This window comes from Phacochoerus africanus, chromosome 10 (genome assembly GCF_016906955.1).
Source record: "Phacochoerus africanus isolate WHEZ1 chromosome 10, ROS_Pafr_v1, whole genome shotgun sequence".
Lineage (NCBI taxonomy): Eukaryota > Metazoa > Chordata > Mammalia > Artiodactyla > Suidae > Phacochoerus > Phacochoerus africanus.
In genome coordinates, this window is record NC_062553.1 from 75,860,194 (window position 1) to 75,876,107 (window position 15,914).

Below are 15,914 nucleotides of genomic sequence, written 5' to 3' on the forward strand. Positions count from 1 at the left end.
TTGATGGAGGATAATGTAAGAAAAGAATGTATATATGTATGTGTGACTGGGTCACTTTTCTGTATAGTAGAATTGAAAAAACACTGTAAACCAACTATAATGGAAAAAATAAAAATCACTAAAAATAAAAAATAGTAAGAAAAGAAAAAAAGACAAAAAGAGCACAAATAATATATGTTGGCGAGGATGTGGAGAAAAGGGAACCCTCGTATACTACTGATGGGAATGTAAATTGGTGCAGCCACTGTGGAAAACAGTATGGAGGTTTCTAAGAAACTAAAAACAGAACTGCCACGTGACCCAACAATTCCTCTCCTGAGTCTATATCCCAAAAAAACCTCACACTGATTGAAAAGATACATTTACCCTAATATTCTGAGAAGCATTATTTATAATTGCCAAGATATGGAAGCAACCTAAGTGGCCAACAACAGATGCAGCAATGTGAGATAGGGAAGGATTTTCCTGAGGGATCCAAGCAGAGACCCATCAATCCTGGGACAGCAATTTAAAGAGCACCTAGACTATATAGGAAGGAAATCCATTAATTAACCTTAGAGCTTCTGCCAAATGGGCAGGGAATTGCTGGAGTCCTCTCTGGGGTTGAGTTGCTATCAAGATCCATTATTTGAGTGCCCCCCCCCAAGGGCTGCCCCCAGTCCTTGCCCACTCTACTCTAGCTGACCCCACTCCCCAATATACCTTTGGCATGGTGTGCTCTGAGACTGCCCTGGGCCCATGCCCACTGCAGCTCCCGCCAGCCTACCAAAGCTGCCAGGCACAGTCCACACAGGGGATGCTCCCACACAAGACTATACCTTCAAGACCAAGAGAGACAATTGTTTTGCCTATTCATTGAACAAATACCAAAAGTCAAACAAAATGAGGAGAAAGAAATATGTTCCAGATAAAGAATAAAATAACTCCCCAGAAAAACCCTAATGAAATGGATAAAGTAATTTACTTGACAAAGGGTTAAAAGAAATAGTCATGGAGTTCCCTGATGACTCAGTGGGTTTAGGGATCAGGTGTGGCTCAGATCACTGCTGCTGTGGGCGAGACCACTGTTGCTGTGGCACAGGTTTGGTCCCTGGCCTGGGAACTTATGCATGCTATGTGCATGAGGAAAAAATGTAAAAGAAAGCAAGCAAGAAAGGAAGGAAGAAAAAAGAAATAGTCCTAAAGACGCTTACTAAATTTGAGAGAAGAATGGAAGAACTTAGTGAGAACCTCAACAAAATTGACAGAACACTGTAAATCAACTATAATGGAAAAATTAAAAAATCACTAAAAAAAGAATTTCAGCAAAGACTTAGAAAATATAAAAGAACTAGTCAGAGTTAAAGACTACAATAACGGAAATGAAAGTTAATTAGTTAATTAGAGGGAATCAACAGCACATTAGATGATATAGAAGAGTGAATAAGCAATCTTGAAGAGAGATTAATATAAATCACTCAACCAGAACAGCAGAAAGAAAAAGGAATTTTTTAAAATTAGAGCTTAAGAAACCTCAGAGACAACATTCAGCATATTGACATTCATATTATAAAAGTTTCAGAAGGAGAAGAGAGGAGAAAGAAACAAAAACTTTGGAAAAAATAATGACTGAAAACTTCCCTAACTATGGGAAAGAAACAGACGTCCAGGTCTAGGAGGCACAGAGAGTCCCAAACAAGATGAACCCGAAGAGATGGAGTTCCCGTCGTGGTGCAGTGGTTAACGAATCCGACTAGGAACCATGAGGTTGTGGGTTCGGTCCCTGCCCTTGCTCAGTGGGTTGACGATCCAGCGTTGCCGTGAGCAGGTTGCAGACACGGCTCAGATCACAGCGTTGCCGTGGTGCAGGTTGCAGACATGGCTCAGATCACGCGTTGCTGTGGCTCTGGTGTAGGCTGGTGGCTACGGCTCCCATTAGACCCCTAGCCTGGGAATCTCCATATGCCGCAGGAGTGCCCCAAGAAATAGCAAAAAGACAAAAAAAAACCAAAAAAAAAAACAAAAGATGAACCCGAAGAGATTCACACCAAGCACATTACAATTAAAATGGCAAATGCTAAAGAGAAAATCTTAAAGTCAGTAATACAAAAACAACTAATCATATATAGGGGAAACTCCATAAACTGATTTTTCAGCAGAAACTTACAGGCCAGAAGGGAAGGGCAGGATATATTTAAAGTGATGAAAGGAAAAAAAACTTACAATCTAAATTACTCTGTCCAGCAAGGTTATCATTCAAAAAGGAAGGAGAGATAGCGTTTCCCAGACAAACAAAAAACTAAGAGTTCATTACCACTAAACCAGTCTTACAAGAAATGCTAAAGGGTCTTCTTCAAGTGGAAAAGAAAAGGCTACAACTAGAAATAAAATATATGAAAGAAAAAAAATCTCACTAGTAAAAGCAAATATATGTTAAAGGCAGTATGAGGTTAAAAGTCAAACATAGTATGACAGCTGTAACTACAACAAGTATTATAGGATACACAAAATAAAAAGATGTGAAATAGGATATAAAAACAAAAAAATGGGGCTGAGGAGAAAAATGCAGTGCTTTTAGAATGGCTTTGAACTTAAATAACTATCAGCTTAAAATAGGTGGCTAAATATATGTCAATATATATGTACTTCACAACAACTACAAATCAAAAACACACAGTGGATACCTGAAAAATAAAGAGAAAGGAATTCAAAATAACGCTAAAGAAATAAATCAAACCGCAAGGGAAGATACCAATGGAAGAAGACAGGAACAGAAAGGAACTAAAAACAACCAGAAAACAATGAACAAAATGGCATTAAGTACATACTTGTCAATGGTTACTTTAAATGTAAATGCTCCAATCAAAAGACAAAGAGGGAGTTCCCGTCGTGGCGCAGTGGTTAACGAATCCGACTAGGAACCATGAGGTTGCGGGTTCGGTCCCTGCCCTTGCTCAGTGGGTTAACGATCTGGCGTTGCCCTGAGCTGTGGTGCAGGTTGCAGACGCGGCTCAGATCCCGCGTTGCTGTGGCTCTGGCGTAGGCGGGTGGCTACAGCTCCGATTCAACCCCTAGCCTGGGAACCTCCATATGCCGCGGGAGCGGCCCAAGAAATAGCAATAACAACAACAACAATGACAACATCAAAAGGCAAAAAAAAAAAAAAAAAGACAAAGAGTAGGTGAATGGATAAAACAAACAAACAAACCAGACCTATCTATATGCTGTCTATAAGAGACCCCCCTAAAAAACACACATACGCTAAAAGTGAAGGAATGGAAAAAAATATTCCCTGCAAACGGAAACAAGATATCTTGGATAGCATTAGAAAAAATATACTAAAACAAACACTGTAACAAAAGACAAAAAAGGACATTACATAAGGAAAAACAAATCAATTTTAACAAGAAGATATAACCTTTGTAAACATTTATGCACCCAATATAGAAGCACCTAAATATATAAAGCAAATATAAACAGAAATAAAGGGAAAAATAGACAGAAATACAATACTATTAGGGGACTTTTAATACCCTACTTCAACGTATAGATCATTCAAACAGGAAATCAGCATGGAAATACTGGCCTTAAACAAGACTAGATGAACTTACTAGATACATACAGAACACTCCATCCAAAAGTAGCAGAATACACATATTTTTCAAGTGCACATCAAACATTCTCCAGAATAGATCACATTAGGCCACAAAACAAGTCTCAATAAATTTGAGAAGGCTGAAATCACATCAAGCTTCTTTTCCAGCCACAACAGTATGAGTTTAGAAATCAACTACAAGAAGAAAACTGGAAAAAACACAAACATGTGGAGACTAAACAACATGCTATTAAACAATCAATAGGTCAATGAAGAAATAAAAGAGGAAATAAAAAATACCTTCAGATAAATGAAAATGGAAATACACTTTCCAAAATCTATGGGGTGCAACAAAAGTAGTTCTAAGTGATAAAGGTTTACCTCAAAAAAAAAAAATCTGAAATAGACAATCTTAATGTACATTTAAAAGAACTAAAAAAGAACAAGCCAAGCCCCAAAGTTAATAGAAGGAAGGAAATAATAAAGAACAAACAAAAAATAAGTGAAATAGAGACAAAAAAACAATCAAAAGATCAGTGAAACTAAGAGGTGGATCTTTGAAAAGAAGCAAAATCTACAAACCTTTAGCCAGACTCATCAAGATAAAAAGAGAGCTCAAATAAATGAAATCAGAAATGAAAGAGAAGAAATTACAACTGACACCACAGAAAAACAAAGGATTATAAGATTATTATGAACAAGTATATACCAATGAATTAGATAACCTATAAGAAATGGATAAATTCCTAGAAATGTACAATCTTCCAAGACTGAATCATGAAGAAATGGAAAATCTGAATAGACTGATTATTAGTAATGAAATTGAATTGGTAATCAAAAAACTTCCCCAAACAAAAGTCCAGGTCCTGATGACTCACAGGTGAATTCTATCAAACATTTAAAGGAGGGTTCATACCCATCCTTCTCAAATTATTCCAAAAAATCGCAGAGGAAGGAATATTCCAAACTCATTTATGAGGCTACCATCACCCTGATACCAAAACCAGACAAAGATATCACAAATAAGAAAATTACAGGCTGATGATATCTTTGATGAATATAGATGCAAAAATTCTCAACAAAATATTAGCAAGCCAACAATACATTAAAAGGATAATATACTTCGATCAAGTGGGGTCAATTTTGGGGACTCAAGGATGGTTTAACATAGACAAATCAATGTGATGCACCACATTAGTAAAATGAAGGGTAAAAAAAATAAAAATCTTATGAACATATCAATAGATGCATCAAAAGCATTTGAAAAAATTTAACATCCATTTATAATAAAAAACCTCTCAATATGGTCATGAAGGGAACCTATATCAACATAATAAAAGCCTTATATGATAAACTCACAGCCAACATCATACTTAATGCTGAAAAGCTGAAAGCTTTTCTTCTAAGATCAGGAACAAGACAAAAAATCCTGCTCTCACTACTTTTATTCAATATAGCATTGAAAGTCCTGGAGTTCCCATCGTGGCATAGTAGTTAACGAATCCGACTAGGAACCATGAGGTTGCAGGTTCAATCCCTGTCCTTGCTCAGTGGGTTAAGGATCCGGCATTGCTGTGAGCTGTGGTGTAGTAGCAGATGTAGCTTGGATCCCGCATTGCTGTGGCTCTGGCGTAGGCTGGTGGCTACAGCTCCAATTAGACCCCTGGCCTGGGAACCTCCATATGCTGCAGGAGCGGCTCAAGAAAAGACAAAAAAAAAAAAAAAGAAAAAAGAAACTCCTAGCCAGAGAGATTAAGCAAGTACAGGAAATAAAAGCCATCCAAATTGTAAAGGAGGAAGTAAAACTGTCACTATTTGTAGATAATGTAATACTGTGTATAGAAAACCCCAAAGACTCCATCAAAAGCTATTAGAACTAATAAATGAATTCAGTAAAGTTGCAGGGTACAAAATCATTATATAGAAAATTTTTGCATTTCCATATATATTAATAACGAATAATCAGAAAGAGAAATGAAGAAAAATAATCTGATTTACAATTGCCTCAGAAAGAATAAAATACCTAGGAATAAATTTAACTAAGGAGGTGGTCAGTACTCTGGAAAATCCAAGATGCTAAAGAAAGAAATTGAAGAAGACAGAAATAAATCCAAAGATATATCATGCTCATGAATTGTAAGAATCAATATTGTTAAAAATGTCCATACTATCCAAAGCAATCTACAGATTCAATACAATCTCTATCAAAATACCAATGGCATTTTTCTTTTTTTTTTTAAAAATGATTTTAATTTTTTCCATTAGAGCTGGTTTACAGTGTTCTGTCAATTTTCTACTGTACAGCAAAGTGACCTAGTCACACATACATAAATACATTCTTTTCCTCACATTATCCTTCATCATGCTCCATCATAAGTGACTAGATGTAGTTCCCAGTGCTACACAGCAGGATCTCATTGCTTATACCAATGGCATTTTTCACAGAACCAGAACAAATAATTCTAAAATTTTTATGAAAACACAAAAGAATGGCCAGAGCAATTTTTAGAAAGAAAAACAAAGCTGCAGGCATCATGCTCTCAGACTTGAGACCACCCTACAAAGCTACAATAATCAAAATGGCATGGTACTGGCACAAAAAGATACACATAGATCAATGGAACCAAATGAAGAGCCCAGAAATGAACCCACACTTATATGGTCAATTAATTTACAACAAAGGAGGCAAGAATCTGCAATGGGGAGAAGACAGTCTCTTCAATAAATGGTGTTAGGAAAACTGGATGCAAAAGACTATTCTCAATACATTACATACAAAAATAAACTCAAAATGGAGTACACATTTAAATAAATATAAAACTCCTTGAAGAAAACATAGATAGTAAGCTCTTGGATGTCAGTCTTATGAGTGTTTTTTTGGATATGTCTTCTCAGGCAAAGGAAACAAAAGTAAAAAACAAACAAACAACAACAAAAACCAAACAGGTCTACATCATCCAGAAAAGCTTTTACACAGCAAAAGCAACTGTCAGCAAATGAAAAGGCAACCTATCGAATGGGAGAAGATAGTTGCAAACTATATATCCCATAAGGGGTTGTATCTAAAGTGTATAAAGAACCCATACAACTTAAGATTGAAAAAAAAACTTGATTAAAAAATGGGCAGAAGACTTGAATAGACATTTTCCCAAAGAGGACATACAGATGGCAAACAGGCACATGAAAAAATGCTCAACATCACTAATTATTAGAGAAATGCCAATCAAAACCACAATGAGATGTCACCTCACACCTGTCGTAATGGCTATCATCAAAAAGATCACAAATAACAAATGCTGGTGAAGATGTGGAGAAAGGGGAACCTTGGTGCAATGTTGGTGGAAACGTATAGTGGTACAGCCACTATAGAAAACTGTGTGGAGGTTCCTCAAAAAACTAAAAATAGAACTACCAAACGACCCGGCAATTCCTCTTCCGGGTATTTATCCAAAGAAAACAAAACATTAATACGCACTCCAATGTTCATAGTAGCATTGTTTACAATAGCCAAGATACAGAAGCATCCTAAATGTCTATCAGCAGGTGAATGAATAAATATATAACACAATAATATAAATAATATAAACAATGAAATATTACTCAGTTATAAAAATGAAATCCTGCCATTTCCGACAATATGATGCACCTGGAGAGTATTGTGCTGAGTGAAATAAGTCAGACAGAGAAGAACACACACTATATGATTTCATGTATATGTGACATTTAAAAAAACAAAACAAAAGACACAAAGCAAAAACGAGGAGGAAGGGAGTGGTGTGCAGACAAAATAGGTGAAGGGGTTAAGAGGTACAAACTTCTAGCTATAAAATAAATAAGTCAGAGGAATATAATGTACACATAGGGACTATAAATAAATACAATATTTACTATATTTGTTTTAATTTAACTTTATTTGTTTTTTGTCTTTTTAGGGCTACACCTGAGGCATATGGAGGTTCCCAGGCTAGGGGTCAAATCAGAGCTACAGCTGCTGGCCTACACCACAGCTCACAGCAACACCAGATCTTTAACCTACTGAGTGAGGCCAGGGATTGAACCCGTAACCTCATGGTTCCTAGTCGGATTCGTTTCCGCTGCACCATGACAGGAACTCCATGTATTTGTATTTATATATTGTATTGTATTTTGTATACTTATTGTATATTGTATTTATATACTGTTACAATAAATAAAATATTGTAACAACTTTGTATGGTGACAGATGCCAACTGGACTCCTGGTGATGATTTCCTAATCTATGAAAATATCAAATCACTGTGTTGTATACCTGAAACTAGTACAATATTGCATGTTAATTATAACTCAATAAAGGGTAAATAAATAAGTTAACTAAAACCTATAACAATAAAACAACAGAAGTCAAACAAGAAGAGGCCCTGAGAAAGCCCTTAGCCTAGGCCCTGCTCCTCTGTCTGTGGCTCAGGTTGCCTAACCTGGCCCAAGGGTCAGCTTCAGCGGATGCATTTTGTCTGGCAAGCACAATCTACTTTTAAATGTTTTACTCTTAATTAGTTACAATTCTTAGCTATCTGAGGATGTGATATTAATAAAGAAATGATGGGAGTTCCCATCGTGGCTCAGTGGTTAACAAATCTGACTAGGAACCATGAGATTGTGGGTTTTATCCCTGGCCTTGCTCAGTGGGTTAAGGATCCGGTGTTGCCGTGAGCTGTGGTGTAGGTTGCAGACGTGGCTCGGATCCCGAGTTGCTGTGGCTCTGGCGTAGCCTGGTGGCTACAGCTCCAATATGACCCCTAGCCTGGGAACCTCCATATGTCACGGGAGCGGCCCTAGAAAAGGCAAAAAGACAAAACAACAGTAACAACAACAAAGAAAAAGTGACCTGTCCAGTAGAAAAAAAAAATTTGTATTAAAAAAAAAAAAAGAATGGGATTTCTAGAAACCCTTGATAAAGCGGAAGACCTGGCAAAGCTGGCTGAGCCAGCTGGCCCTTCTTGGGCATTTGTGTTTCCCACCCACCCCTGCAGCCGTGGACTTTGCCCTCACACACGACAGTGATTCCCTACCTGACGTTTCACCTAGAGAGCTCTGATGGCATCCACAACTACCTTCAGACCAGTTAAGTCAGAATCTGGGCCTGGGAAGGGGCCTGGACCTCGGAAGAATTTTGGAGTCCCACATGCAGCCAGGCTGACAGAGGGGCTGGGGCTAGATCATCAAGGGCAGTTGGTAAATTATCTTCTTTTCGAAGCTCCTCAGGATCTCATTGCATTCTTTTGCCATTGTTTTTTTTTGTTTGTTTTGTTTTGTCTTTTTAGGGCTGTACCTGCAACCTATGGAGGTTCCCAGGCTAGGGGTCTAATCGGAGCTGCAGGTGCCAGCCTACATCAGAGCCACAGCAATGCCAGATCTGAGCCATGTCTGCGACCTACACCACAACTCACTGCAACACCAGATCCTTAACTCACTGAGACAGGCCAGGGGTTGAACCTGCAACCTCATGGTTCCTAGTCAGATTTGTTTCTGCTGTGCCAGGACGGGAACTCCTTTTCTTTTTTTCTTTTACCATTTTCAAAATTCCTTCTATTCTCTTAAAACCAGATTTTTGTTTTCTTACTCCTTTCTTTTCAATACTTCACTCGGTCTCAGGGTGTGTGTGTTTTGTTTTTTTCCCTCCCTAAGCTCCTGCTCTTTCTGCTTCATTAAGTTATTTTGGTTGCTCATTCTGAGTCCCTCCTCCAGTTTCTCCACATTCTTCAAGTACAATGGACAAAATTAGAAACAATAGCCTAGCCATTGTTTTGCTAGAGAAGAATTCAGTAGAAATATTTATTTCTGGTTCTATCACATCATGCTTAATACCTCACAATCACATTAATTTCTTTTCACAATGCGAGGTTTTTTTTTTTTTTTAACTTCATCATCATCTAGTTTTTGTGAATAAGGAATTCATTTGCAAAAACCTGAGAAACCACACTCAAGATGGAAAACCAAGTTTGGGAGGCAATTAAATTACCAAATATCAAGCCTCATTTCCCAGTTAGAGAAACATCAACTTTCCTCCAGGGCCATAACCTGATATGTAAAATTATAGGGGCCATATGCCTATCCATATTAGATCTAGTTCTCCTTCTTTTTTTTCTTTTTCAGCTGCATAGGGAAGCTCCCTGGCTAGGGATCAAATCCGAAGCAGAGATAGGACTGGCAACTCTGGGTCCTTAATTCACTGCCCCCACTGCAGAGACAACACTAAGTCCTTAACCTGCTACACCACAGTGGGAACTCTTATAGCAATTTTAGTTCTTTACCTATAAATTAAGTAACTCACATCCTAGACACTAGCCGGTTTTCAGGGACATTCTAAGCTAATTTGATAACTGCTTTCCTAAGAGTTATTTAAAATTGTTTCTATTCTGTAGGCTTTTCCTTTCTTGTTTTGTTTTAAGATAATCCTCAATGATCAGGTTACCAAAGAGAAACTGCTTGGTGGGAGATGGGTTTGGAAGACCAGCACAAATCTTAAGGCATCACTGTAAGATATTACTTTGTCATGTCCATTTTACAGATTAGGAGACTGAGGCCTGGGAAATTTAAGCGCTTGCCCACAGGTGACTGCCCACACCCACAGCATGGGGTAGATCCTGGCTCTGGCCGGCACCTTGGGGAAGGTTAAGGCTTCCACTGCCATCAGCCCTTGACACCACATTCCAGACACCATATCAAGACATCCAGCCGCAGAGACACCAGGATTTAGGCTTCAGACACTACGACTTGGTATCACACACAAGGCCTGAGCCAGATTGACAAGGAAATGCACAGGACATACTGAACATACTATTCCGGAGCTCACCCACACCCTTAGATGCTCCTTTTCTCCCTAGGAGAAAGCCAAGTTTGTTTGTTTCTTTTTTCTTTTCTTTTCTTTTTTTTTTTTTTGTCTTGTGCAGCTTATGGAAGTTCCCAGGCTGAGTCCAATCCCAGCTGCAGCTGCCGGCCTACTCCACAGCAACGCAGGATTAGAGCCACCTTTGCAACCTACACCACAGCTCACCACAACACAAGATCCTTAACCCACTGAGCGAGCCCAGGGATGGAACCCGCATCCTCGTGGATTGTAGTCGGGCTCATTAGCTCTGAGCCACACCAGGAGCTCTGAAAGCCAGAGTTCTTAAAGAAATACATAAAATCACAGAGAGACGCTGGCACCTCCTTAAAGTTTGGAAATCTTGTCTGGAAATAAATATAAAACAGAAGTTGAACTTCAAGATTTTCTCCACCAATCAATAGTAAGAAAAAACCTACACTCCTTCTCACTCATACTTCAGGGAGAAAGGAGGGAATTAAGATCTCCTTGCTTTATGTATGGTCCTCATCAAATGACTGCCTTTTAAAACACAGTGAGAAGAGGGGAGGGGAAGAAGCGAGCTCAGGGCTTGGAGCCCGAGGCCCAAGAGACTCTGAAATCCCAAAGGAATCCGGCCACGGGCGATGCCCCCGGCGGCGCGACACGCCCGGGTCCTTACAGGACTGATCGCAGTGGTCACTGCCAGCGCACAAAGATTCTCCAGGGCGGGAAAACACTGGTCTAACTTCATTGTTTTGAGTCAAGCTTAACACGCAGCTTCTCCCCTTTTTCAAAAAGGACCCGAGGTTTAAGGGCTGGACAGGACTGTCTACACCGGCTGCCTGGGGCCGAGGTCTTTTCTTTGTGTCCTCGCCTCCAAAGCAGAGGAACAAATCCCAAAGCGTGCGCTAGAAACCAGGCGCCCCAGCCTCTCTCACAGCCACCTGGCTGTCGCCTCCTTGCCGCGCCAGCGCGCACCACCTACAGACAAGGAGTGGCGACGCGCGTCGCGAGGCCCTCCCGCAGCTCTTTGCCCGCACACTGGCCTCTCCTCCCGTTGCCTCTGCGTCCCTGCCACCCGACTGGAAGCCTTCGGAAGCCAAGCCACCTGCAACAAGCGTGAAGCCACGGATACTCACGTTTCCAATTGTTCTCATGAAGTGCGCACACTCCCCACCACGCCGCTGGTATTTAGAAGCCGGAGAACGCGTTCCGAGCGCCGCCGGCCGGCTGAAAGCCCCTCATTTTCTTCAAGCTCACTCCAAATGCGCCTGGGTGCCGCCAACGCAGCTGCCAGGTTTAATAACTGTGTCAGACAGCCCCTCCCCCCCATAAAAAGACACAAAGATGACAGACTGGGGACTGTGAAGCGCACGATCCGCCGCAGTTACCCGGCCTCATCCCCGGCGTTGCTGTAGCTGAAACGACTGCGCAGGCACTGACCAGGAAAAGGTTCAAATGCCAGCCTTGACCTAAGAATTCTCCAGAAACCTCTATTCTTTCCTATTCGCTCTGAACATAAATCTGATACGCCTCCCAATAGTCCTTGTGAAACAAAACAAGAGGCGAAAAGCGAGGGGGGCCAGTGGCGTTTGACCACGGATCATAAGAGCCAAGGGCTCTTCCAGTTACCCTAAGCTGCGTCTCAAATGTAAAGGGGAACTTAGAAGAACGCAGCAAACCTCAACCCTATTAATGTTTGATTTTCCGGGCGTTGGTGGAATATCCTGACACTATGCAAAGCGGCAAAGCACAGGAAGCTCATCAAACTAGGTTTCCCTCAGGTTTTGTCGCGCACACGAACTCTCAAGCCTTTCCAGAGGACACTGGCAGCAGAACCTTACTGTCTGGGGAGTCTCCTTTGCAGATCCTCATCGATTTGGACCATCTCCAAAGTGCAGTTCAGCGCCTCGAGAGCGACTGGGTTTTATCAAGCCGAAAGGAATTGGTGGTTCTGTTTTGCAAGTGAAATATCCCACCGAAAGTAGTGCTTTTAAAAATATGGTAGATATATAACGCATCCAGGCCTCGTGGGAGCCTGGTGGCCTCGCCCCGCGGCCTCCCCCCACCCCCCGGCCCCGCCCTGCCCCGAGGGCTCTTCCCAGCGTCACCCCACTGCGCCCGCTGCACCTGCCTCTGCCGGGAGTGGTTTCCGTGGAAACTCCGCAGAGCCGGTTCTCGCTTCGGACTCGCGGTTGCCGGGACAACTGCGACCTATCATGAGGCGGTCCAGGAAGGATGGCGATGGATGCTTGCTTAAAAATCACAGATTCAAAGAGATTATCGAGGGAGAAAGGGCAGGAAGAGGAGGGCGGCGATATTTGGAAATGGGGGCGGAGCCACGGGAGCCTGCGAGTGGGTGGGGTTAGTCCACGTTACAGACCCTTACAGAAGGTATAGCCCCTTCCCTCCTCCCACTAAGCGAGTATTTACTTGGCTTTAGAATGAATTCCATCGTTCCCTTCAGCATATTTACTTTTCTCTTTTCTGCTTAAGAATAACTAAGTAGCTCCTTAGAAGACAGGAGAGGCCCATAAAGATGCGTGAAGCGGAGGGGAGACCTCATGGGAATAACATTTGATTGTGAGGATCTCTTTGCACACTCAGGCCCCCACGAACACGTGGTTACGACATTAAACTCAGGATTTCTGGTGATGGTTTGGGGGAGGCGGGGAGAAGGTGAACGAGAAGTTTCAGTGTTCATGTGCCATTTTGTCACTTTTGGATATGGGCATTTTGTACTTGTCAAACAACAAATAGGTATTCAAAAATAAAATGCATCAAGGCAATCTTTCTTTTTTTCTTTTTCCTTTTTAGCTGCACCTGGGGCATGCAAAAGTTCCAGGGCCAGGGATGGAACCAACGTCACAGCAGTGACAATGCAAGATCCTGAACCTGCTGTGTCACCTAGGAATTCGCAAGTTATCTGTGATTTGTGGAAGGCATATAAACACACCCATACCCCATATTTATTTCTCTTCACTATAAATTGTATGTTTTGTATCTGAATTATAAAAAGTTTAAAGTTAACGGCGGATTTGAATTGATGAGATTTCATTATATATATTATGATAATATGATATTAATTAACCTCTGAGTTGAGGCTGAAATGTATTTGTATATGTGTGTGTATACACAAATGCATCTCCCTCTTTTTTTTTTTTTTTTGCCTTTTCTAGGGCCGCTCCAGCGGCATATGGAGGTTCCCAGGCTAGGGGTCATATCGGAGCTGTAGCCAACGGCCTACGCCAGAGCCACAGCCACACAAGGTGGGATCCGAGCCGTGTCTGCAACCTACACCATAGTTCACGGCAACACCAGATCCTTAACCCACTGAACAAGGCCAGGGATTGAACCCACAACCTCATGGTTCCTAGTTGGATTCTCGGATTCGTTAACCACTGTGCCACGATGGGAACTCCTCTTTTTTAAAGTCATAAATACATTTTTAGGTTCCACATGCATCTAACTTTCATAAAGGAAGTGATATTTCTATATTTTAAGAAAACGGTTTGTATAAAGGAAAATGTACAGGAAATGTCAAAAGTTAAGACATTTTGAAGAGAAGAACTGCCTGATTTACATGTTTTGAAATTCACATTTTGTATCCTGAATCTGTTTTGAAGCACAGAATTTTGGAATCGTGTGATACAGGTATTTATTTGCAAATGAATTCATCCAAAGCCAGGAATAGAACAGACATTTTCCTCTCTCTCTTATTATATTTCAAGTTTGAGAAAACAAAAAGTATCAAGCAGATTATCTTTACTTCTAACAAAAATTAACAGTGAATGCTACAGAGGACAGAAGAATAGGGAAAATGAGGTTAAAAAGTACTAAGCAGGGAAGCATTTAAAAATAGTGCTCCAGGAGTTCCCTGGTGGCCTCGTGGGTTAAGGATCTGTCAGTGTCACTGCTGTGGCTTGAGTCAGTGCTGTGGCAAGGGTTTGGTCTCTGGCCCAGGAAATTTGCATGCTGGGGGTGGGGGCCAACAAATAAATATAAATAAAATATTGCTCCAAAAATAATTAAGAGCAAGATGATTATATTTAAAATATTATATTACTTGGTAACATTAAGTGAGATTCAAAACTGTAGATAGCTGCACAGCAAAGGAAACCAAAAAAAAAACAAACCCAAAAAGACAGCTTACAGAATGGGAGAAAATAATTTCAAATGATGCAACTGACAAGGGCTTAATCTCTAAAATATACAAACAACTTGTACAACTCAGCAGCAAAAAAGCCAAAAACCCAACTGAAAAATGGACAAAAGACCTGAAAAGACATTTCTCCAAGGAAGATATACAGATAGCCAACAAGCACATGAAAAAAATGCTCAACATTACTGATTATTATAGAAATGCACATCAAAACTACCATGAGATACCACCTCACACCAGTCAGAATGGCTATCATTAATAAGTCCACAAATAACAAATGCTGGAGGGAGTGTGGAGAAAAGGGGGCCCTCCTGCCCTGTTGGTGGGAATGTAAATTGGTACCAGCACTATGGAAAATAGTATGGAGGTATCTTAGAAAACTACGCATAGAACTACCGTATGACCCAGCAATCCCACTCTTGGGCATATATCCAGACAAAAATTTCCTTGAAAAATACGCATGTACCTGCATGTTCATTGCAGCACTATTCGCAATAGCCAAGACATGGAAATAACCTAAACATCCATTGACAGATTATTGGAATAGGAAGATGTGGTATATACACACAATGGAATGCTACTCAGCCATAAAACAGAACAAAATAATGCCATTTGCAGCAACATGGATGGAACTAGAGACTCTCATACAAAGTGAAGTAAGTCAAAAAGAGAAAGACAAATTTGATATGATATCACTTATATCCAGAATGTAATATATGGCATAAATGAACCTTTTCACAGAAAAACTCACGGACTTGGAGAACAGACCTGTGGTTGCCAAGGAGGAGGGGGAGGGAGCAGGATGGATTGGGAACTTGGGGTTAATAGATGCAGATTATTGCCTTTGGAATGAATTAGCAATGGGATCCTGCTGTGTAGCACTGGGAACTATGGTCACTTATGATGGAGCATGATAATGTGAGAAAAAAGAATCTACACATGTATGTGTAACTGGGTCACCATGCTGTACAGTAGAAAATTGACAGAACACTGTAAACCAGCTATAATGAGAAAAAAAGAAAAAACATTGTAAAAATAAATAAATAAATAGAAATACTATATATTTAGAAAAGAAAACAAACAAACAAACAAAAACTACCCCCAAACAGTAGACAGCTATCGTCCCAAATTTTTTCCAAAGTTCTGTGTGTTTTGTACATGTGACGATGATGATACAGGAGGTCTTGGCTTTACTCTTGCCTGTACCATTTGCTTGTATTTTCCACAAAAAATATTGGCAATGAGAGCAGTGTGGTAGACTGCTTAGAAAGACGTTTTAGAATCAAATTGACCTGGCTTAAGTCCCAGTTGGCCCTGTATGTTTTCTCATTTGAAAAACAGGTCTAATAATA